Below are 25464 nucleotides of genomic sequence, written 5' to 3' on the forward strand. Positions count from 1 at the left end.
AACTGTTTGGAAAATTACAGAAAATGTGTCCTGAGCAGCTTGTGGTTTTCACCAGGTCAAGAGCAACATTAAACTTCAGGTTTCACTGCACCAATTGTTCTCTTGTTTCCATTTAATTACAATGTCATATGGAATTCAAGTTCTCTGCTCGTCTCTTCATCCTCCCAATGGATGTCAGCATACTGAGTGACTCCACCTCTATGTGTGTCCACAGGTAACCCAAACTGAAGCTTCATGGTGCCAAAAGCAGCAAAGCAGGCAAGAGCTGCTGCTTTCTCCCCTGGCAGAAGACAAACCTCTCAAGATCCAGTTCTCCTACCCATCTGTCCGGGACACAGCAGTCTCCTCCCTGTAGCTTGCAGGCATGCCGTGGACTTCTGTTCCCAGAGAATGTCAGCTGTGGCATCTAGCACAAGGGAAATCTGGGAAAAGGAGAGAGGTGGAGGAGTGCATGGGAGAGATAAGCAGCTGAGGGGTGTAGCAGGGCAGTAGGTGGCTCTTATGTGCAGTCTGCTGCTAGGTCACAGCCCCAGTGCCAAATGCAGGGGGGCACTGAGCTCAGGAGAGAACAAGAAGTCCTTGATCCTGTGGCTCTGGGTCCCTACCCACTTGGTCTGTGTGCTCAGATGACTGACATAAGCTGCTTCTGGAAGATGGAATCCTTGCCCTTTTATGATAGCTCTGTCAGTCCTACCATACCATGCCAGGACCCACTCTCCTTGTCTCCTTTCCAAGGAGAGGCCTGCATGTAAGATGCCTTTGCCATTTAAAGCACAGCATAATGCCCAGTTTCTTTCTCTGTGCATTTTATGAAAATCTTTCCCTGTTATTCCCACTGGCTCCCCATAGCACAGGCTCTGGTTCTGGCCTTCAGACCCCCAGGTTTTTGTCCTGTGTCCTGCTGGGTTCACCTGTACAGCCAACTCATTATGTCAAGTGCTCAGGCAGCTACTGCGGCTCTCAGATATATAAAACCTTTCTACTTCAAACTTTTGGCCCACTTCTTTGGCCAGTGTTAACTGGCCTGGACTTCTTTACTGGTTTGCTGCCAAAGATCTGGGAACAGGTGCACAGTTTTTCTGCTAGGTACTCTTCAGACTGGTCTTTACTTGAAAATAGGATGTAGCAAGTTAGTACACAAAACAGAGCTATAAAAGCAATACAAATAGCTATGATTAGATTCCAGGGAGAAGGAGAGTGAGAAGTTAGGAGAGCTTCTGTAAGTCAGAAATTTTATGACAAACTGCTAGAAGCCTTGTCGTATGTGAACAGCATGCCAATTTCAATGAGACACAGATACCTACTGAGAAGCATGCTTTGCATGTTTCTTTTAAGACTTCAAGTTTCACTATAAGTCTTGGATGTAGGCAAAACATGGGAAAATTTTAAATGCATTTCTTTCTATGACTGACTTAAAATTCCTGCCAGATAATGACCATGACTAGTGAGCAAATGGTTACTTGCCGCAGTTTGGAAGAATCAGTAGGAACCCACACAAAACTGGGCTGGTGGCACAGGAGAAAGAATCCTCCTTTCATGGCACTCCAAGTTGAACAGAGCAATCCTATGGCAGAAAAGGCTGGCTTAGTCTCTGTAACTCAGGAGAACAATAGCTCATGGAACAGACTTTTCTTTTTTGCTGCTCTACTCCTGTTCCAAATGGAAGCTAGACCTGATCAATAGGCAATATCCAAGCCATGTGCAATCTTAGTACAATACTTCTATTTCAGTGTTTAGCCATTTCATCCATGCAAGTGGAAAACATGAACTGATCTTTGCAATTTGTTAAAAGCCATCTGTCAGTTAACTCACAATCATTTAATGAATCATAAAATCCCCCATTGTATGGATACAGGAAGCTCCACTTCCAGCAGCCCAAGCCACCTGCTCACAGCCTCTGTTTCTTGGGGAGTGGTTGTTTTTTATTTGGATACATCATTGAAACCTGGCCTTTCTTGTCTGCAGCTAAAACATAATGGTTCAAGAAAAGGTCTGTTACTGAGATGTTATTATAGAAACACTACTGGGAATTGTGCCATGGCCAATTTTAACTTCCCAGATACTATTTGGGGAAAAAAATGCTTCTAATAATAAACTTGGGCCTAGCTAGCCATATGTGTGATAGCTGCCAGATTCCTTCTTAATAGTCACTGAAATAAAAAGAGACAACCTCAAATTAGTACGGAATGAAGACACCAAGAAAGAACTGGTCATCGAAAACAGCATTAGGCTGAGTATTCAGCAATGGTTTCCATTTCCACGGACAGAATAATAAACACAAGCAAAGGGCAAACACAAGCAAAGGGCAAACAAAAGCAAACTGTCAAATTAAGGAAACTCACTTACAAATTCACCTTGACTGAAGAGCTGGACTACTTGACTGTGGAGGGAGATTGGAATAGATCTGGTTCAAAGATACAAAAACCATCTCAATGTATATTTTCCTGGCAAGAAAAAATCTTATTGGGAAACACTTTGGACCTGCATAAGTGGGGGAAAAAGAAATTTCAGAAAGGTTCTTAGGAGTTAGAAATAGTAAATAATCATGGTCAACAGAGATCGCTTTAGAGCAGAGATGCATAGGATTAAGGCCAGTTTTGTCAAAAGTCAAATGAGCTGGAACATGCAAAGATGATTGAAGTAAAGAAGAAATAAATCTTCAACCACTCCAGAAAAGGAGAACATGCCTTAGATAGTATTTCCCTAGCAGAGGCAGGGAAGCAGTAATACAAGTGTACAGAACTCTCTATGGTGCTTCCCCTAGAACACAGAGTATGATTTGTGTTCTCACACTTGAGAAGAAAGCAGCTCTGGAGAAGATACAGAGAAGTGTTACATCGAGCATGGATTGTCTGTCTTGTGAGAGCAGTTAAATAATGCTGGTAGGAGAACAAAGGGATACAAACTGACTGTGAATTTGACAAATTCCTTGCCATAGCAGAAACCTGCAGACTTGTTGGTACCCTTTCTGTGCTTTCTGCTCCTCTGAGGCACATTATCCTTTGCTTGTTGGGCCTTTTCCTACAATCCTCAAGTTTGTTGTAAAGCACTTGAAAAGACCCTTGGCATTACATAAATTGGTGGGATATGAAGGAAATGTTTCATGGACATTTTTGAACAAGAAATTCACTGTGCAAAGTTGCATGGCCATGCCTCATAGGGTGGGGTTCATCCAATAAAACTGGCATAATTTAAAGCCAAATGCATTTCACCTTTCTTCTTCCCTTAAAAGCAGGGAAGGGCTAAGTCAGAATACTTACACACAAAAAAAGAGAGCTCTTTGTAACTGGACAGTGGTTGTAGTAACCTTGCTGATAAAAAGCTGCAAACTCACACCTTCTCTTACAGAAATATACCCAGAATTAAGCAGCTTTCAGTTATATTACACCTGGCCTGGCACAGCAGATGTTTCCATCACTACTTGTGCTTTTGAGCTGGTTGTTGAACTTGGTATGACCATGTAGGAGTATCTTATCTCCAGCAAGTGCAAGTGAAGCCAGTTATCCTTGCAAAAGAAGTAGTGACAACCAGGCACTGCCCATCTATTATTCACAGCTAAAAGCAGAATCCACCTCATTGCCTATTTTAACAACAATTTTTTTTTTTTCTGAAGAGTCTTTTGGGATTTGTTTAATTCCTTTTCTTCTTTTTTATTTTAGTAATTGGGAAACTCAGTTTTCTTTTAACTTTCTTATGAATCTGCTCTAAACCACAGCAGATCCTTGCCATGAAGGCATACAGGAAGAAGGAAAAGATAATTGCAGCATTAAATTACCTGTGACAAACAGCTTCATTTTATGAGTTTATGCAGTTGTCCCATGAGCTAGACCAATTTGGGTAACACAGTACTTAGGATGGTCAGAAGTCTCTAAATAAACTCTAATGTACAAATGTGATAGTTATTTCAAAATAATTCCACCTAAAAAAATAGCTCTATTAAGAATTTCCCATTACTGTGCTTGGTAGGAGCTGCCAGTAATTAGCCTTGTATCCCCACAGCAAACAAAGACAACTTTGGTCGAGTGTTGCCAGTAAGATTTGCTTAAATATATACTTAGAGCTGAATTAATAAACCAGAGAATGCTTTATAAAGTGAACATCTACCTTTAGGTGACAGAAAGTTTGATCCAAAGTCAACAGTAAAGTCCAAATCCCACAAGTAGATATGTTCTTGTAACTCTCGTCACGTTGAAGAATCATAACCATAAACATGACAATTATCCCACTACTATTGTACCACTGTTGCTGGCAAGAAATCACAATCAGTGATTACAACAGAGCATTATAGAGATAATGATAGAGCAATTTGAGAGCAGAATCTGGATCATTTATGCTGCAAGTCAAAAGGAACACTTGATTGGAGAGAAGGGTCCTGTGACGGAAGAGTCAAGTAGCACAGGATGCTAGCAGTTGCAGAAGTTACATGCCTTTCATTTTTTGACAGAAGCAGAAGTGATCTTTGCAGAAGTCATACCAAGGATTAAAGACACATTTTCAGAATGAAGAGGAGTCATAAGATTTTATCTTGTCCAGGCTGAGCTTTTTTGCCTTTACTCTTTCCTGTGCTTCCAGTTTTCTACTCCAACAGGCTGTTCTTCTTCTTGTTTATCCAGTGTTTATTTACTGCTTGTGAACAGTGCATCAGCATGGTAGATAACACAGCCTGCTTTCTGAACAGGTTTTCTTCCATCTAAAATGTCTGCAAAGTGGATGATTACTAATATACACCAAAATAACTATCACTTGCTACTAGAACTTGCCGGATTATTTTAGATTATCTTAAGATTTATCAAATGTCTTTCAGTGATAAGAAGCTTCTGCAAAGTGAATGCAAATGAATGATGTCATGTGCCATTCTAAGTGGAAACTTTTTGCTTTTCATAGACAAAAAAGGTGATTTGTTTGGCCTCTTCAAAACACATGCTCAGTCATGTCTTGAACCAAGACAGCAAACTGCTCCCACATACATGATAACATACATCTTGATTTTTCAGGTTTTCAAGACCAGTAGGCAAAAAACAGAGGAAGAAGACAAGGGTATTTGAAGGGAAAGAAGAAGGGTGACTTAAGAAAACCTCAAAATTTGGTTGAAAAGGGGTTGGTTTGGTTTTTCTCAAACTGCACAGTTTTAGTTAATTTTTTCAACAAACATTACCTGCTATTTGACAATAACTTCTATTTATGTCCAAAGTGTCTGGGAAAAGAGATTTTGGGCCAACACTGCAGTTCAATTCAGACACATAATGATTTAGATCAGTCTTCAGTTGCTGCACTAGCATGCCCTGTGGACAGCTGTCAGCTGACTCTGAAAGCATTTCAGAGCTTAGGAATAAGAAGATCAGGACAAGCTGTAGCTGAAAAACTAAGGAAAGGATCAATTTAGTTTTAAGCTGGTTCAGATGTGATGTCACTGTGAGACACCAAGAGGCAGAAATTCCATGAGAAAAGTCGTATTAGCTGCATCTGACTCTGCCGCCAGTCACTGCTGCCAGTGTTCCCTGGGAGGTTCAGCTACTGTTATGCAGACTGCTTGCTTCCCCTCATCTAACTGTTGTAGTTGCTAGCAAACTTTTAACAATTACATTTTCAATCAAAGTCAAGGGGCACTGATTTAACTACTGAGGAAACAAACAAAATGCAAGTTTGACCTCCTGGTATTGGTCCAAAACAATTCCATGCATGTGTTCAAATTCTATACTATGAACTTTAAGAAACCTTTTTTTTTTTTTATTGCAAAGCAAAAAAAAAATAAGGATGAAAGATGTCCCACTTTGGAGTAAGCAAACACTTATTTGATCAGTATGTTTGATAGTTATGCCTGCAGAAAAGGAATGGACATTGCAATTACCAATGTAAAGAGAAATAAACCATCATTGTAGTTTTATTCCCCACCCTAGTTTATAACAACCAATAACAATTATTGTTATTGGTTCTTACTTTCATCTAAAAAAGCTGCTTTTTTGACAAAATTGGTACAGGTGTCTATGCAGATTTCACCTATGCAGCATGGTGAGGCTCACACTTAACCTGGGTTGATGAGTGTGTTTTATCAACTGTGGGAATAAAATGGTTATGATACAACAGTGTTAAAACAACAAAACAAAACAAACCCCAAAGTTATTCATCCAGACAGTACCATTTTTCTGCTATTTATTTGTATTCCAGGAGGCTCAGCTGCATCTAATGGATTGTCTTGCTACATGTTTTGTTACAAAACACAGTATGGTCAGTTGTCAATAACAAACCTGCCAAAAATGTATTATGAGAACAGCAAAAGACCCAAACCCAAATTCTCAGAAGTAATAGCACAGTTTTAGACTAATGAAGTATGTTTGATAGGTTTGTCTGTTTGTCCTGTTCTTCTGTTGCCTACAAGAAAAATCTTGATTCTGTATATTTGCTGACTTGTAATTACTTGCAGTAATTACTCGTGATTAATTGCAGCAATTTTGCAGGAAAAGTTACAAGTGAATTTGCAGCATCTTGATTCAAAATTAATTTTAGTTGGCTCATATGAATGTAATCACACAAAAAAAAATAATATTAACAACCAATCCCCAAAGCACCAACTGGAATCAGGCTCAATATTTAGTTAGAGTTTTGCTCAGAAATGGGTCCTGACTGCTTAGAATACTGTAACATTTACAGAGAGAGTTCAGTTGGGATAGTATGATAACACGTTCCGAGGGTTCCGCAGATCGCTGCGGATAGCTGCAGGGTCTGGGACCTCAGGAACCGTCGATGGTCGTAGAGAGAAGAGACTTCCACCAGGCGAGTGACTCTCAAAGGGCTTTATTTCTGAGGGCTTCAGCGAGGGAAGGTGAGGTGGGTAGCGAAGGGACACAGCCGCTCAGAGGGATAGCCAGCTCTGAGAGCCCCGAACCAGGGGCGGGGCAGGGTTTATAACAGTAGCAGGGAAGGAGGGTCAGGGTACAGAGCATCCAACCAGGTGAGGGTATGAGGGTGGAGTCAGGCGGGAGCGACATGGCAACGGCCAACCGGGATAGAGGGAAGGAGTGGTTTCGGGGGAGGAACCAATAGGGATACAAAGAACTTAGAACTTTCTGGAATAAAGGGAAGGAGTACAAAATGATTGACATGAACAGGGGGAAGGGACAACAAATAACTGACAACTCGGAAGGCGGGAAACTACACATCTGTTGCCTCCCATGGTAATGCAAGGAAGCCATCAACCACACCCCCTCCCACAGTATGAGAAATGTTTTGTGGTGTGCAGGTAGGCATGAGTACTGCTGGCGTGGGGAGCTGCCAAGTACTAATAGGGAGTTCACCAGTGAAACTCGGAAACGGCAAAGGATGTGACTCAAATTTTCAAGAGCTGCCAAACATTTGTAGAAAGGCATTGCTACGGTGATCTACCAAGTGTTTGTCACACGCCCTGAAGTCCTTAGAAGGAATCACTGAAATACACTGTTACTGTAAATAGCTCCAAGAGCAGTCCAAGTTTTCTGTGTAACTAAATGAGTATGAAGTTGCATTAATGACCTCCTACAAATGGAAACAGCTTCAGAAAACAAGTGCGGTCCGGTCTGTGCCACTCAATCCTGTTGGCTGCTAATACCAACAGTGAGAGCCCATAAACACCATCTCCAAAACACCAGTGGCTTTTCCAGTGCTTCTTGTCAAGTGTCCCCACACGCACCTCCAGAAAGGAGGAACTGCAACAAACCGAAAAGAAAAAATTAAAAAAGAAAGGCAGATAGTTTGTTTCTCTCTTGTAGCCTTGGTGCACTGGTTGGCCAACACAGTGTCACAACGCAGATATTTCTGTTTGAGCTTGGATCTCCCAGGAATGTCCACAGCAGGTGGCTGATCAACTCTACAGAATAGCCAAAGTTTAAAGGAACTAATGGAGGCAAAACTTAAGAGTCCTGGGAGGCAAAACTTAAGAGAATGAATTAACTTTCACCCATGGAGTTGAAGTTCTGAAGGTTTCCACCCAGGAAGTGCCCACCTTTAAGAAAGAGTTAAGTTACCTAGAAAAGCCTTAAGCTCTTCTTGATCTGTCTCATCTACTGGATCATGCTTTAGGTCTCTGTAATAAAACCACAAGACACAATCATGGGACACAATCAAACACACACTTACTCATTATTCCCTCTCCTCTCTTCATTATGGCCATTTTGGGGTTTAAATCAGATCTCTTGGTTAAGGTACAGCTGGAATGATGCAAATTTCTTAGCAGTTGAAAAGAAAATGAATAGAGAAGTCTAGTAAAGCTATTCTAGCTACTCCACAAATGAAAAACTACTCTCACTATACACCAATTTGTTTAAATTTGTGATTTCTGTATTTATGCATACATTATCTGCAATCTACCTCTTATCTTGGGCAACTATTTTCTGTGTGGATGCCTTTTCAGTAGTCTTGTTTTCTTGCATATTTTCTTGCCAAGCTCCCTCCTTTCTGTTCTGCACTAAAGCATGCCCATTCCCATACTGTAGTTTTTCTCCTCAAGTATCTTATCCTCTTTTCTTTCCTCCCTATGAAAATAATAATAAGTGCACAAAAGGCTTCTCTCCTTCTTCAGTCTTCTTTTTACCACCCACATCCCTGCTTTCTGTCCTACTCTTTGGCCACTTGGAAAGAGACTTCCCTGATCCCAGGATATGCCCTCCTAAAAAGTCCATCAATACAAAAGAGAAAAATACCCCAAAGAATTCCAAAAATGTTTTTGTTGTATGGTATAGAATCTGTGAGCTTGATCTAAAACACTGAAGGCCTCCTGAAAGCCACTGAAACACTTACTCTGATTTAAACTGAAAGTTAGGTTTTACAAAGGGGAACAAAATAAGAAGCCTTCTATAGACCAGCTCTTCTGCGAGTCAGTGAGCAGAAAGCTTGGGTTGCTGCACCCCTGTGTAAACAGCTCTTGCTGGAAAGGAGGATTGGGAAGTGGGGGTGGAAAAGGAAAAAAAAAACTTATTTTGAGGTAGCTATCTGTTCCCAAAGCAAATGACGGAGAAGATCTCTTTTTGCACAATTGTCCTAATCCATTGTTGATTTTGCTGGTATTCTTTCCATTTTGATCAATGTAACTTTCCTCAAGGCATAAATGGGAAATTATTACTTCTTTATGCATTTATTTACCTTCAGAATCTCAACAATGATCCTCATGATCCATAGAATAGGACAGCTGGCCAAGTTTGTCTCTAGCCACTCAGACTCTTTACTCTGACTTGGTTGTACTGATTTAACTAAAGTAGACTGACATCCTGAAATTAAATTAACCACAGATAACAGACTGAACTAGCTTCAACTGTTGATGACTTAGGAAAAATACGCACAAACATTGATTAAAATAAGTTGATTGAGTCTAACTAATGCAACCATCTTGATCATCTTCTTCTTGGTTTCTCAGTCTTACATTATTTAAGAAGGGCCATGACATGGGCTTTTTTTCTGGAAAAATGCAGATAAAACAATTGCCTCAGAAGACTTTTCTAATTAGAGTCCATGTGGTGATCACCTAATAAAAGATCACAAGGTGGAATGAAAAGAGATATAAGGCAAAAACTGTTACACCTAAAGCCAAAAAATGCTTGGTAAAGCAGTGCTTTTGTGTCATTTCATTGGTTGGGGTTATGCACTTGCTTCACTATGTCAGCCAGTCTGCTGGTGAAAATATTTAATGATGTTTCCTTCCAATCTAGGCACTTCACAGTCTGTCAGTATCAATAAAAACTGAATAATGACAGAGCTAGAAGAACAACTAGTTGAGTTTAACATGTCTGGGTTAAAGTAGTTTTCTACTTGAGACCTCATAGTATAATAAACACACATGCAACAAAAATAAATACATGGTTCTACACAGTTTCTCTGTCACACCATGTGGTTTCACATATTGCCATCTATTATGCCATGGATGCATGCCCTATGCATGCAGTACATACAAAAAACCTGGGTTAGTGTACACTAATGAGATACCTGATCTGGTAGGAGACTAGAAAGAGCAGAGGGAACACAGGTGGGCTGAAGGAAAAGCACAGCAACAGGAAGAGACACAGCAAAGGAAGAAAACTATGATAGAAGGAAAATGTACGTGAACTGAAGATGCATTAAAAGAATAAGACTGAATTAAGATAAGAAAACAGTAAGATACTCCAGAATTTCTTCAATAAGAATACTTGAATGACTATAAAAGTAATAAACACATCACGCAAATGATTACTAGGGCAGAACTCTCAGTCCAATTTGCAGGCCTATACAATTCACTTTTCACTTTTGACAACTTTACCTGGGATACAGGCTGCTTTTTGCTGGCATTAGAAACATCGTGGCTACCTGGTGCTTACTATTTCAGGGAACATTATGCCACATGGACTCCTTAGCCCAAAAGGTTCCTGCATCACTGCAGACTGCTTATGTGATCAAACGTTATACAGCAATGCATGGGCCAAGACTAGGGTATGTTTTGGAGCATATACATCCCCAGGCTTAGATCTGAATTCTGGTGTCCAAAAGGGAGAACTGAGCCCTCTGTATCTGAACATTTGCATACACAGCCACGGACTGGTTATGAAATAGCCACAGGGGCTCAAGAATAAAACAACCAGCCCTCTCTGTCATTGTTCCCTCATGCATGTTTTGTAGGCATGAATAAACTTGAAAAGTAGCCAGAACATCTTGCATTCCAATCCTTGCCTTGCTGGGGACTTCAGTGTGACCTCAAGAAAGTTATGTCTGATAAATCCCTGATTTCAAGTTTCCCTATCCTTAAAACTACAGCCTCTATCTTGTTAGCAGTTTTTCTAATTGCTGTTGCTTTCCTTTTGTTCATAAGGAGTGAAAGTAATTTAGATTCTTTAACATACCCTTCAAAAAAATCCTGCCCCAAAATCCCACACCCAAGCTCCAAAGCCAAGGGAGATCTTAAGACATGTTAAAACAGCCATCAGGCCAGTGTAACTTGGGCTGGCTACAGTAGTTGGAGTTTATAGAGAAGACCATAGTGGAACAAAAGAGTTTTTTCCCAAGTTCTGTCTGGAATTGCTGTCTCCACTGTTATTTCAGGTGAATGCCAATGTAAATTCACCACATGACACCTTCTGATGTACAAATGTATGTTTTAGTTTTTGGACAATGATAAAATAGCAATGTATGCATACAACTTTAACTTCTGTATGGAGAAATAAGGTATACTAGTCTAATTAATTTAGTATCTTCTGATTTGGTTTAACCTGAATCCTGGAGAATGGAAACAAAGCATAGATGTAGTCAGGATACTCCTTTCCTGTAAGTAAGGCTCACATGGTGCCAAGGCCTGACCTTTAACTCAGGTGATTGGGAGTATGTGGCCATTGGCATGACTGGTTGTAGACCTGCTGCTTGCCAGTTCCCTCTGCAAGGTTTAGTGGAGAGGAAATGCTGACAGAGGTTTTGCATTTTACAGTTTAGGTGTGTGTGGCTTTTAGACTACAGCAAGCCCACCAAGGAAATCTTGGAACCAATTCACTCAGACCCCATTTTTACTATCATGAATGTTGCCAATCACAGAGGAAGAGCCATCAAGAGTAGATTAAAAAGAGGATGGTTACTGTACATCCTGATGGTTCTCAGCAACATTCACTTTCAATCTTTTAGAGTCATGAGAGTGCCTGAATTATGGCTGGTATTTTGCAAGTGCTGCTTTGACACACATGTGACCCTGCAAAGAAACCTGGATGTTTCTTTAAGGAAGCATTCATTCACTTACACACATGCTGCTCCAATAAGTGTTTTATCCCCACATCCTACAAAATGTGATCTCCCTATGGCTTTAGGGAAAACTCATTATCATTCCTTGAGATTACAGCAACAAGGGGGTCCATTCATATTCTCAGGAAGAATTACTAAACATACCATCTTTCACTGGTGCTGAAAAGCAATTTAAAAGGACAATAATGCAATAATGCTACTCCACATTGCTAAACAGTGTAATATCTGCTCTTCTATCTAAAGGCTAACTCATGCAATCACATGACTACTACACATAATCTTCAGCTGCCTTGACAAAAGTAGTCTTTCATAAGCATTGTTAAAGATCAAAGGCTGAAACATCTGACCCCCCCACCCACCCACCCACCCCCCCACCCCATGGCACAAAGAGAAGAACTCTAAGTTATTGTGTATTTTAATTAAATCTTATGACTTTGAGTGATCTTTGAATGGATGGCTTAGGCAATGTCCCATCTCCTAACCACACCTCAAACTCTGCTGATAATCACAGTCCCCAAGTACAAATATTACAGGCGATCTCATTTTAAGAGAATTGTGTGGAAAAGATTGTACCTTCTAGCATGTTTGTATTGAACCTGGTAGGAGGCCTCATTTGCAATTACATGGTGCAGAATTGTAATTGCCATATGTAATTGCCATAAAAACCACAGACACTGCATCAAGTATTTTCTCTGCATCTCATTGTTTTTATTTTACTTTATGGGAAAATGCTGTGTCTAGAACTGAATAACTACTGCAATGGATGGCCTGCTGCTCAGATAATGAAGGCTGAAGTCTAGAGACTCTGGATTTCTACAATCAGCTCTGCAAGATTTGAAAATGATGAAATCAGAAGCAGCCAAACCATATTCCTTACTAATGACTACTATTAATATCTAGTGTATTGTATAGCTCAAAGGACACTGGATCCAGACCCCTATAATATTACACATTGCATAAATGCAGAACAGGAGGTTTGGCTCAGTCCCCAGGGTCTTACTGCTGAATGACTCAAACAGTAATTTTTTGGATACTTGGCTGGCAACACATTCTGCCAGTTTTCAGAAGTCCCAAGGGGAAGTAGCTCTCAGCAGTAAGAACCAGGGCTGCAGGTCCTCAGTATCTTTCTATTTGACTTAAGAAGGGAGCACATTCTAAGATCCCATGGCCAGTGTTTTTGGTCAGCAATAATTTTTTAAGACATGTGGTCAGACAACATGAATTCAAGTTGTTTTAACAGAGCCTAGGAAATGTCCCAGACATTGAAGCTTACAGCATTAGCAAACATTCTAAAAATGTTGGTAGTTATCCTTGTACTCATCAGAATGCAATGTGAAGCAGAATTCACCTACATTCTGCAAAGGGTTCATTAATCACTGCTCAGTCTTTATAGTCAATATGATTGGACCAACATACCTTAAGAACACTAATGAAAAAATATGAATGGCCAATTTCTTCTCAGCTAAAGCACCTCATATACTATCCAGGTTGTTAATGTTATTAATGAAACAACAGCAAACATGAAAAACACAGCGAACATACCAGAAAAGCAGTGTGAGCCCCAAACTACTGCAGTTTATATTCATGCTAGCACTAAGCAGTGCAACCATATGCTAAAAGCTGAGGGTGAAGGCTTTTTACTACACCTGCACAACATAGTGTAAGAAGCAGAGAGTATCATGACAAGTCACATTTTAATGGGAAAATAGGTGATTACCACAATTTCTCAAGGGCTATAATGTACATCAACAAACCTTACAAAAAAGGTTTGGGCTACACTCTCTCTGGATCCTGCCATGCTAAGTCTGAAACCTATTGAAACCTTTGGATTCAGTTGTTGAATTTGTGCATTTTTCCTTTTTCTTTCTTTCATTTAGGAATCCAAGCCTATCTGAGGCTGTGTTCCAGTTAATTTTGTTTCATTTTTTGTCTGCACCCAGAAAAGAGGCCAGCATTTCTTTTTCAAATGCTGGGTATTTTGCCTCTGATTACCATTAAGCTAATTATTCAGTAGGTTTAGCCTCAGATATCCCATGCACTCAACTATTTATGCATTTTAGTCCCTCTCATTACAATTCCAATACAATGTAACACATGTTTGCAGCACAGGCACATGAAATGGTTCTTTGTGCAGTCCATGCTCCTTCACAGGTGCTCAGCAAACATGGCAGCTGAAGAACTGGGGTTTATTTGGTGACTTGCCAGAGAGCCTTTGAAAGGTATCTTTTTCAGTAGATGTATATGACTAGCTTTCATATAGTCTGAGTTAAGCATTCAAGGTTTTGAAAACAGAGGTCACAGAGCAAAATAACTGCTGTGTGAAATTAGCTGAATATGCTGTCACTTGGCCTCATACATTTTTGACAATAACAAGTCAGATACCTCAGTTTGCTTCTTTCTCAATGCTACTGCCTTGCCCCTTCTGACACTAACACTATCCTGTGGTATTGTTTTAACAAAAGGTCAAGTTGATCTTCAAAAGGAAAAAAAAAGTCATTAGGTATATGGTTAACACGAAAAATATATCTTATGGTTTCCTTTGATGAAATTAACTAGTGATTTATAATATAAAAGGAAGAGAAACTTATATTTAGAAACCAGTGCTGCTATTTTTTGAGCAACTTTCATGTTGCCAGCAGCATTTTCTTGAATGTATGCCTGTCTTCCTCTGAAAAATGTGTGGTGGTTTTGACAAGCTTTGTACCTAAAAAACTTTCCAGAACCTATATCTATCTACCTTTTTCACAAGAGAGGCAGAGTGTGCATTGCTCTTCCACATATTTGATCTGTCTCCTTCCCTATAGCTTCAGCATTCTTTCAAAACCCTTCATCTGAACAGAGCTGTTAAAAAAAAAAAATAGCAAGGTATATGCTCATAGTTATGTTCAGCAAAACTTGAGCACCAAGTGTAAAATGTGTCCTACATGTCATTTATGGTTGCAATTATATATGTGATACAGGATGTGGCTTCTAATATATCTGGTGCAAATTCCACACCTTATATAGGTCTTCCTCGTAAGGTAAGACATGTAGCTGCAGGTGAATCCTAGCCTCAGACATAAATATCCCTCAGACCAAGAAAAAGCAAGAAAGATAAGCATGAAAGCAACTCTGAGGCTAGCCTTCTTCCTCTCCACCCTTTCCTGCCACCACAAAAAAAGTACAGCTGTCTGATATGAATGACTAAACTGTTTTTCAGCCACTCTATTTTTGACAGAAAATAAGTGATTTTGTGACATTCATGCCTGAGTTAGTATATTTCTGTAGTGGGAGGCACCAGCAAAGTACAGCACCATCCATGAAAGCTTCTTAGCATTGGTGCTAAACAGTGTGGCAATAGAGTATTGGTACCAGCTTAATGTAACTACATCACATTTTGTTTACTTCATCAGAACGTCAGTGGACCTGAATGAGGTAGGCACTGTGAAAAATCTGGAGATTGAAGCTCATACTCTTCTGATTTGAAAACAATAGCCAATAAAGTGATATCTATACACCCTTGGTATTCTGTAAGATGTGAATTTTGGGTAAGGTACAGCTGGAATTTCTAAATTAGCTTCTAGCTGATCTTAAGGACAGTTTGTCCGTAAAGCCAGAGGAAGAGAATACAAATAGAGTAGTAAAACACAAATGTATTACTTAATAAATCATTGGCCATTTGTCTCTTGCAGAAACAACTGGAGAATTGCCTAGAAGGGATGAGAATGTCAGACTCTTCTCTGCTGACCCCAGAAAGCAGCCATGTTGGACAGAGAGAATCACAAAACCATAGAATGGTCTAGGTTGGAAGGGACCTTAAAGGTCCTCTACTTCCAAAATCCCTGCCATGGGCAGGGACACTTACACTAGACCAGGCTGCCGAAAGCCAGGAATGAGGCATCCACATCTTCTCTGGGCAACTCGTTCCACTGTCTGAAAGAAGGAGAATGTGTCAAAATCAACATGTCTGATGTAAGCTGAAAATTTTCTAGTATAAACTATCTAAATATAGAGCTTATAATTTTTCCTTTTCCATAGTGGGGAGCTTATACCCATGCCAGTACCCTAGTATAACAATTTTATCAAATATGGCCAAAAGCTCACTCTCTAAATTAGAGACAAATGGGAATTCACCTTGACAAATGAAGCAACTATTGAGTTCCATGTAATTCATGCCTCAAAAGAGGCATGATATATATTCAAGACCTTACAGTTCTCCAACTCCCTCTTATTGGAATTCCTTGTATAGTCAAGTATTTAGTTTACAAAAGTATAAACACCTTATTAACAGTAAATTGTCGGAATCTGTGGGTATTGGTGATTCCGAGATTGTAGAGAGTCTCTGTCTTTCTGCCCCGTTGCTAAAGAAGAAGCCATAGTTCGTCTGCTGTTTTCAAGGTTGTTTATTTTTGCTTATCTATAACATGTTCTGCTGCCCTGCCGCAGGTCTGTCCTGCAGGGCAGCGTGTGGGGCTCTGCCCTCAGTGGGATGGTACAAACATTATATACCAGAAACTACATGTACTATATTTACAATAATGTGCCAATATCTATCATCTACGTTGAACAGTGTGTTCCCAGCCTAAACCAATAGAAAAATGCCAACACCACAGTGAAACATGGAGGGCATGAAGAAGGAGGAAAAGGACAAGACACACCCAATTCCTCCATCTTGCCCCCTCTGAACCCCTAATCTAGAAACCTAAAATTTTACTTTTGCACCCGTGTCACACTTAATTATTACTCTTATCAAACACTCAAAGCTTGTAATTCATCCTGTAAGATTGAAAACTCCTCTCCATGGACAGAGATCACAGACAGTGTCTCTGGGGGCTCTGTCCAGGGGGGTTCCTGACCCCCTGCCAGGGTCCCAGACCTGCCAGGGCAGCCAGAGGGAAGCCTTGGATTCCCACAGTAAATTTAACAAAACAATCAATCTTTGAATTCTGGCCTTGGTTGTATCAGAGTGAATCTGAAACAAACCTGCTGTATTCTGCAAGTTCCTTCCAACCAAGAGAAAAAACAGAAGTCAGGCTCTGGAACTCAGGACCCAGCCTGAGGTGGAAATGAAATAGATAAGTACTTTTAGCGCAAAAGAGCAGCTCAATATGCTGACAATTCAATCACCTTCACTTACTTCCTTGAACTGTCATCAGGCACCAAACAGTTTTTATTGTAGTACTGAAATGGACTGCTGTAAGACACTTAGGAGAAATTGCCCTTTTAATTTGTTTTATTTTGAAAGTTATGGCCCATATTGACAGGCCATTCTTTTCCTGCAGGAGCATAGAGTTGGGGCACTGATTTTATTGTGAATATTTTATTTTCTCTTTCTGGCAAGCATCCTGGATTTTGTCATTTAATATTCCTGCCAAAAGCACTGGAAACATTTGAGGGGATCCTCATGGGATTAAGGACAAACTGTGGATTACATTCCTGGCACTGGACTACATTGGAAGCCATAATTTTTCTTGCTATCCCTGAATATTTTGAGCTAACTAAATAAGAACACAGCAGATTTAAGAGTAATTTGATGTTATTTTATTATTTCTTCTCAAACCATCCCAGGATCTAATGCATTTCTACTCTTAGTCTAGGGACTGTGTTTAGGTCCAGCAGATGTGCTTATGTTGATTAACCCTGCATATTAACAAAGTGAGAGCAGGTTGTGGTGTGGCTGAGGACATGACTTTCACCTTTTTTTAATGTACACTGGAAAATGTGTACTCAGCCATGAATCCTGCATCCAGATGTTGGGGGTCAGTGACTTAAAGACAGACACAGTGTATCAGACCAAACCTATAAAAAGCCAGTCTCCTTCCTCTGACAGTGGCCAGTAATGGGTATTTTGGGAAAGAGTACAAAAAATGGGGCAAGATTTACTCTTCTTCTAAAACATCATAGTGAGATCTGCTAATTGGCTGCTCAGGGACAGACAGAGCCAGAAGCTCATTATACATCTGTGCATTTAAAAGCCTTTCTACAATTTTCTTAGTTCCTTTTCTAAGCTCATTTACACCCCTGGTCTCTGTAACACCCCGTGCCTCTCAGTCTCAGTTTATTTCAACTGTGCTGTGTAAAAAAACTGGCCTTTGCTTTCTTTAAGCCTGCTCCTGGTAATTTCCGTAGACACTCTGACTTGTTCCATGATAGAATAATCCCCCCACTAATCACCCACAGTCCATATGCTGAATACCAGGTCAGCAGCAGTGGAACCACAATCACGAGTGTGTGTCCCACAATCCTCTGTGGGGCAGTGGCTTGATTTACAAGTACAAAAGAAGATACAGAGACAAAACAAAGAACATAAAGATAAAATATATGTTTTATCTTTTGCCATCACCGTAGTGACAATACGGAGAAAACTTTCAGAAAAAGAATTGCATAGAAACTCAACATTTTCTGAACTCACGAAATAACAACCAAACACTTCAGGATCCAGTAGGTCTCCCTTGCAGAATAAGCCCAGGGTTTTGTACTTTAAACGAAGAAACTGCCCAGACTAATGGGTGACAGCTGTTAGAGTTCACCTTCCAGTACTTCCAGAAGGGCTGGAAAACATACTAGTGGGAAAACAGCTTTCATGATCCAAAGATTTCAGCATTAAACAAGTCAATCAAATATATAAAAATGTTCAATGCAAGCTGTAACCTGCTACCTGAGTTGATGGAGAACTTGTCAAAAATTACACAAAAAATTATACAGTAAGCATTAAGACATACAGAATTATTAAGTAATTTGTCTTTTACAAATGTAAGTGAAATATCTAAACTTCAGATAACATTGCCTTCAAATTAGCAAGAAATCAGTCAGTTTAAAAATTATAAGATTTAAAGAACCTTGCCTATTTTCTATATTGTAAGATTATTCTTCAATAAAGGTGTCTGCTCTCTAAAACACTCATGCTTTCATGAAGCCCTCAAAGTCATCCAGTAGATAATATCACTATAGTCCTGTGACAAAACTTCCATGGAAATATAACAGGAATGAATCAATATGTTTAAGAACAGTATCTTCCACAATTCCACAGTCTAATAGAGAGTACTGTATATAGTTTGAATTACCTAGAGAAATGCTACAATGCTATTAAAAATAACTCACTTTTCTGTTACATTGGACAAAATAATGCTCCACAAGTTTACAGAATTTGATGCACAGTTTTGAGAGAGGTTAATATTGTATGTCCAGTGTCTCTTCTGATAGCTAAATATAACAAAAGAGGCACCATGCTTCTGTGACAGGTCGTATCTGACATTAGTGGAGAATGAGGAAGTCCAGAAGAGAGAAGAGGTTTGAAACTTGTGGGAGAGGAAAAGCTGCAAGAGGGCTACACACAAATGAGTAGAAAATAGCTCTCTCATGGAAAGTAGTCTCAGTACAGCAACTGTAAGGACTTCTATTAGCAGCAGACATGGGACCCACGGGGAAAACCAGTGATGAGCATGTGACAGGGGTTTTCAAGGGAGTTTTAAAGAACAGGAGAAGGAAGGCATTGGGACAGGGCTGTGGGTTTTATTACACTGAAGAAGAATGAAACAGAAGAAGTGCCCAGAAGGGGAAGATAATGCAGTGCTAAGATCCAGTATTGTCTAAGACACTCCATTTCATTTAAAAGCTGAAAAGAAAATGAAATCCCACAAAACTCATGACAAGGCAGGCCCTGGCAAGAAGGCCAACTTTTATAAATAGACAAAAAAAGGAAGTCTAATGATGAGATGGTGCAGCTGCCCTACAACATCCTACACCTTATCAGCATTTTTTAAATCTCTGGTAGGGAGTTGTACAGAATAAGTTCTTGACAGGCTTTAGCATCAGTTAGAATTTGACTCTGGTTTTCAATACACTGACTCAAATCCATTAAAGTCCTTGCAACCCACACTTACCCAAGAGGGCTCCCTGGCGGGAGTTCAGCCTGCTTTGGAAAACTAAATTTTAAAACCCATTAGTAGTGTCCAAACAAACTATCCCAACCTTTCCCCAGAAGATTCTGCTTTCTGCCTCTGCTTCTGCTCTTCTCAAAGTACTCCCATCTTGTAGGGTAGGGGGCATGCTCCACTTGTCTACACTAGCCCAGTCTCAAATACTCCTGCCTAGACTTGTCTCTAAAGTCCTCAGGCTCATCTCTGGCATGATATTTCCACTTTGGTGACATTTCCCCGTCCACAGACCTAAACCAATGTGAGGTGAAAGATTAAGAAGTTCAGGCAACAAAGGAAGTGATAGCTGTGAGTCAAAAGGTGGTGATTCACTTTAGGCAAGACTGCAATCTGAATGCTGCCAAGACTTTTACCAACTGGCCTTTTAAAGTGTTTCTTTTCAAACCAGACACAAGAACAGGGAGTAACAAAAAAACACTGTTCTTTGTATTTTAGAGTTTTGAGAGAAGAAAAGTGCTGAAGGCAGTGAGTTCATTTAGGAATCCACTAGCCTGCTGATGAAGTTTCAGGCTGAGAAAGACATGCATTTTTATGAGTAAGCAATGTGCTCCTGACACATTCCTTTCATGTGGATGGGGACAGTGGTCACCATGCAAGGAGTTAAAGAGTTATGATTTTCCACTCTGGTGCAGAGACAGGTCTGATAGCATGGATATGAAAAACTCTTCACTGTCTCCTCAGATATTCAAGAATAAGGACCCATCAATTATGCTAAGAGAAGCTATGTTCTAGGCAAGCCCTACAGACCACAATGCTGCTTGCCTGAGGACTTTTTAACTGCAGAAAATTCTCAACAGAGACTGAACAAGCATTTAGAAGAGAGGCCTGTTGACAGTCACTAACTAGATCAATCACACCAGGTTTAGGAAATCCCTAAAGTGAAAATACACATAGTCTGGGAATATATCTGGCGGAAGTATTGTGCCTTATTGTTCTTATTCTACTTCCTGGCATCTTCCTTTTGGATTTGACTTGCTTTCAGTCAGGTCAGATATTAGATCTGGTAACTGAACCTTGGCAAAACCTGTAGTTACAACTTCTATGAACTAACAGCATGAAGAAAGAGTCACCTCTTACTTGACAGCAAATAATGGACTAAGCAGATTTTATCATTAGTTTTCTGGAGGTGATGCCAGAAAAACAGTTTGTTTTCTTTTTCATAGAATTCCTGACCTTATCCCTGCAGTACAATGTAAGGGTCAGATAAAGATGGTGCATTAAGCCTATAGTTCTACCAGATGGTGAATGAGTCCCACTGCACCAGGTTAAAAATGTCTGAGCCAGGGATCATCATGAGTCCCAAACTGCCAGCTTTAAAATGACCACAGAATCCCTCTTGTGTGCTGTCCACAATTCTTAATATTGGTCACTTTCCTTGTCAGCAAGGGTGAGCATAGCACCTTTTCCCATGGGAAATGCTCTTCTGTCCTAAAACCCCTGCTGATTCTCAACATATGCATCACGCCCTTCCCTACCTCTAGTCTTCCTGATAATCCTGAGCTGCCCAGACAGTAAAGAAGTTTCAATTATACTACCACAATATATGTCTGTTACTCAAAACTAGCTGCAGACACACGTGTCTCAAGACCTGTGAGCTAATTCAGCCAGTCCTTTAGCTTAACCATAAAAAAATGCACCTATTATTCCAGGAAAGACAGAAAGTTATGTATTTTGGCCTCTGGATGGACTTTCATAACAGTAAACATTACATTTAGTGTGTATAAACAGATACAAAAAAAAAAAAAAGTGACACTAGGGCAGGGGAATAACAAAAAAAGAATTCTCACCAACAGATCACTTCTGCTCATTGTTTCTCTTTCCTTGGAAACCTGGGAGAGAGGTCATGCTTTGGCTTTTCCTGGATGAAGTCACACATGCAATAGCTGAGGCTGGGGAAAATTCCTAATGTTTTATGAAGATGGTGCTATGTGACAGTAAATCTGAAGGCAGAGCTCAAGGAAGGGCACAGAGGAAGTGGGAAAACAATGGATCTCATCACAGGGAAGATGTACTACCTGACCTGGAGAGGCTACACACAAGCACATTTTGAGGCCTAGTGCACTACTGCACTAGAGGTTAGTGCAAACCTCTATGTTTCACATTTTCATTTCTCTTTTATTAATTATACAAAGGTGATCAATCAATAGTGGAAGAAAGGGTTTCCAAGGCACTGCATAACTACTCTTACCTTCAAGGAGGTAGTCTGAAAGAATTTCAGCAACTTCTTGTTCTGTAGTTATCCTTTCCTTCCTTCATACACCTGGGAGAATCAATCCTGCATTTTAAAAAACAAAATTTAAAAAAATGAGGATTCCTATTAATCTTCCATCCAGAAAAATTACTGAGATGACACATGGAAAGATAGGTTTTCATCTCTCTCCTACAACCTTCACAACACCTGTTGTTTCAGCTCAGTCACCAAAGCTTTCACTTCTCTCTCGCTGAGAGAGTTAAACTGAGATAATAACTTAATTCAACTTGAAGTGTCATGCAAAACCTTTGAGATGACCTCTGTTAAACAAGAGCACTTGTCTAACTGCAAGCCCTCAAAATCTTTTTGAAGTCACAATCAATGCTTTATGTGATAAACCGGGTGAAAATGGCTCTTTCAATTTCAGAAGAGAAATGTCAATTGATGGGGAATTTTTCTGTTCTCAATGCATCTTTTTCTTCCTATTTGCTGATAAGCAACTGCATTAATTTAGTAATCAAAAGTATCCAACAGCCTCAGTGAAAGCACGTTCATGTCTCCATCTCAATGAGACCTGATCATGATTTGCTACCTTAGAACACACAGTGTTGCTTGTTCTTTTGTTAATATCATTTTTGTCCATAAATTCTCCGTAGAAAGAAAAATAAAACCAAGGTAGATGACACCTAAATACAAGCAGCAGCAGAGAAGCTTCAGAATTCTTTTCAAAGTATAGGGAAAAACAATAACAACACAAAATTAAAAGCACACTTATAAGAGGTAACCTTACATAATACTGTAAATAGAAGTCCAGTTCTTGAAATCTATTTGAAATCACTGTAGCCCTACAACCTTCTCTAGATTCACACTAACTTGCACCAGTAGACTGACTACAAAGCAAGTCTACATGACTTTGCTGTCGCTGAAAACAAAACCTATTGCAAGACCCTCACAGCAAAACACATACAGGTATGAAAATAGACAACACACTAAGAGACAAAGTATTCAAAGTCATTTCACTATGCATATTTTCAGTCAAACTTTTAAAACTGACATGGAGATTTTAAGGGAGGCCAAAACCTTGGAATTTCATGTAGCTCTCTAAAAAAAAGCAAAAGGTACATTTCCTCAGATTTAATTCTTGTTCAGGTAAATGCAAGACCAATTCCAGGTTTTTGTCTTGGCCCTAAGCTAAACTCCAAGTGCCTTTTTCCTCTTCCCTTCATATTTCCACAGAAAGGTCTACCCTACACACCACCACTATGTGCTGCAAAAGCAGGTCAAAATGTGAACTGTTGTTTTCTGGCCTCATATCACTGCTGAGCATCTCAGTCACATCAGTACTTGGCTGACATTTCAGCCTTAACATGCTGCCAGAGAGGAGGTCCTCGCAAGATGCTAACACGACAGGATTCAGCACAGAAACAGTGTGAGTGTTTTACACTCTGTCACTCCTCACCACCATCAGAGAGTGAAAGCCTAACGGGGCTTCTGTATCCAGCCTGAGCAATCCCAGTGTGTAAAGCAGTCATGCTTTTAAACTTCAAGAGCAAGACACTGACCTGGCAATGTGGTTGCAGCAAAGGAAATTCTCACCATGATTCATCCTGGTGGGGCTGGTGGAGTGTTGAGGCAGGAGCCCAGGCAAAATGAGGAAAGAGGTTTTTCTAACTGCAGCTGGACAAGGAAGGCCTTGCACAACCTCATCCAGCCTGGGAACGGTGAACCCCTGGGGCTGGACTAGAGACCTCCAGAGGTCCCATCCAGCTGAATTACCAGATGTTATGAATTAAAGATTGCATTCAACCTAGTACAGAAAAAACCCCATCAATATATTAAATCAGCAGGAATGTGTCTTACATGTCTTGGCCCCGACATTTATTTGTTTTTAATAGTGTTTAAAAAAAAAAAAACTAGTGAAAGAGCAGAGCTTTACTACAGTAAAGAGCTTGGAAGGGCACTACCATCTGAGGGATTTTGGCTGCTCTTTATCAAGGGCTAGCAGTGAAAACTCAGTTTCTTCTTGAATTGTATCTACTGAGTATATCTAAACATCTTTATGATAAACAGTATGCATTATGCACTTCCAAACTATTTACAAGCCACAGACCTCTCTTAATACTTCACTCCTACCTCCACGGGGTCGGGTTTCCTTGCTCATCAGAGATCATATTCTCCAGCTGATGGCAAAAGAGAGGTGAGCTCAGAGAGACAAGCTGAGATCCGTTCCTCGTTACAGAGCTTCAGCAGTTTCACAGCATCCTCTGCTGCCAAAAAGCAGAACCAGATCAGAATTGAGAACATGGACTATGCCTTCAAGCAAATGTTATCACTTTATACATACAGACACTCCCCCATAATTACTCTGCAGTGCAAAGAGGCAGATAATGAAGCCCAGATGCATAATAGGGATTAATCTCCACACTTGAAACTGATCTATGCTCTGGCACTACAGGTACAAATCAGTTCAGAAATACCAGATTACTATTTCCAATTAACAGTCCCATACCAAATTGCAATCTTTGCAGGGCTGTGGTGTTTTTGTGCTATGCAGTACTTTTCAACACCTGGCTCTACACAGACCTTCTCTGTTATTCTGAGCTCTTATTTTCACAGAATCACAGGCTGGGTAGGTTGGAAGGGACCACAATAGGTCATCTGGTCGAACCTCCCTGCTCAAGCAGGGCGATCCCAGAGCACATGGCATAGGATGTGTCCAGATTGTTCTCCAGGGAGGGAGACTACACATTGTCTCTGGGCATCCTGTTTCCATGCTTGGTCACATTAAAGAAGTTCCTCCTCCTGTTTAGGTAAAAATTCTTGTTCACCAGTTTCTACTCAATGCCTTCTTGTTCCATTGCTTGGCACCACCGAGCAGAGACTGACACCCTCCCTTCAGTTATTCATAGACACTGATGAAGTCTCTTCTCTGTCATCTCTTCTCAAGGCTGAACAGACCCAGCTCCCTCAGCCTTTCCTCATAAGAGAGATACTCCAGACTCTTAATCATTTTTGTCACCTGTTGTTTCTCCAGCGGGTGTCAGGGTAGTTAAAATCCCCCACCAGAACCAGGGCCTGGTGACTGTGAGGCTGCTTCAAGCTGCCTGGAGAAGACCTCATGCATTTTCTCCTGCTCAGGTGGGCTGTAGCAAACACCCACAACAGTGTTACCCCTATTAGTCTGCTCTTTTTTCCTAACCTATGAGATCTTGACTTGCTTGTTGTCCACCCAAAGGCAGAGCTCCATACATTCCAAGTGCTCTCTCACAAAGAGAGAAACCACTACTGCACCTTTCTGGTCTGCTTCTCCTAAACAGAGTGTAGCCCTTCATGACAATGTTGCAGTCATGCAAGCAATCCCACCATAAGGATAGCTGTAATTGCAGAGAGATCAAAGCCCTTTCACTACACGTCTCTAGTTCCTCTACTATATTAGGGAAGAAAATGGGCTTCAACCTTATAAAGAACAAAGGATGTATAAGCATGTGCCCTCCAAGATCCATGGGAAATAATACTGTTGCATTAAACTGGTGGTTCCACAAACTGTTTGGGTTCTAAAAACTCATTACTATGAGTAGAAAAACAAAAATGCCATACACAGAAGAGCAATTCCACATGGTTCGCAGGGACAGCTCAGTA

At 40.3% G+C, this 25464-nt stretch overlaps 1 protein-coding gene across 1 annotated transcript in view; it reads right to left on the minus strand.

Annotated features, from left to right (window-relative positions):
* ST3GAL6 (ST3 beta-galactoside alpha-2,3-sialyltransferase 6) overlaps positions 1-24085 on the minus strand; it is a 72910-nt gene extending 48825 nt beyond the window's left edge. The window contains exons 1-2 of the mRNA XM_072924767.1: positions 23959-24085; positions 21823-21909 (exon numbers count right to left, since the gene is read on the minus strand). The gene's annotated coding sequence lies outside the window, so the exon portion shown is untranslated. The remainder of the gene's footprint in view (positions 1-21822; positions 21910-23958) is intronic.
* Between the last annotated feature and the right edge of the window lie 1379 nt (positions 24086-25464).

This window comes from Taeniopygia guttata, chromosome 1 (assembly GCF_048771995.1).
Source record: "Taeniopygia guttata chromosome 1, bTaeGut7.mat, whole genome shotgun sequence".
NCBI classification, from domain to species: domain Eukaryota; kingdom Metazoa; phylum Chordata; class Aves; order Passeriformes; family Estrildidae; genus Taeniopygia; species Taeniopygia guttata.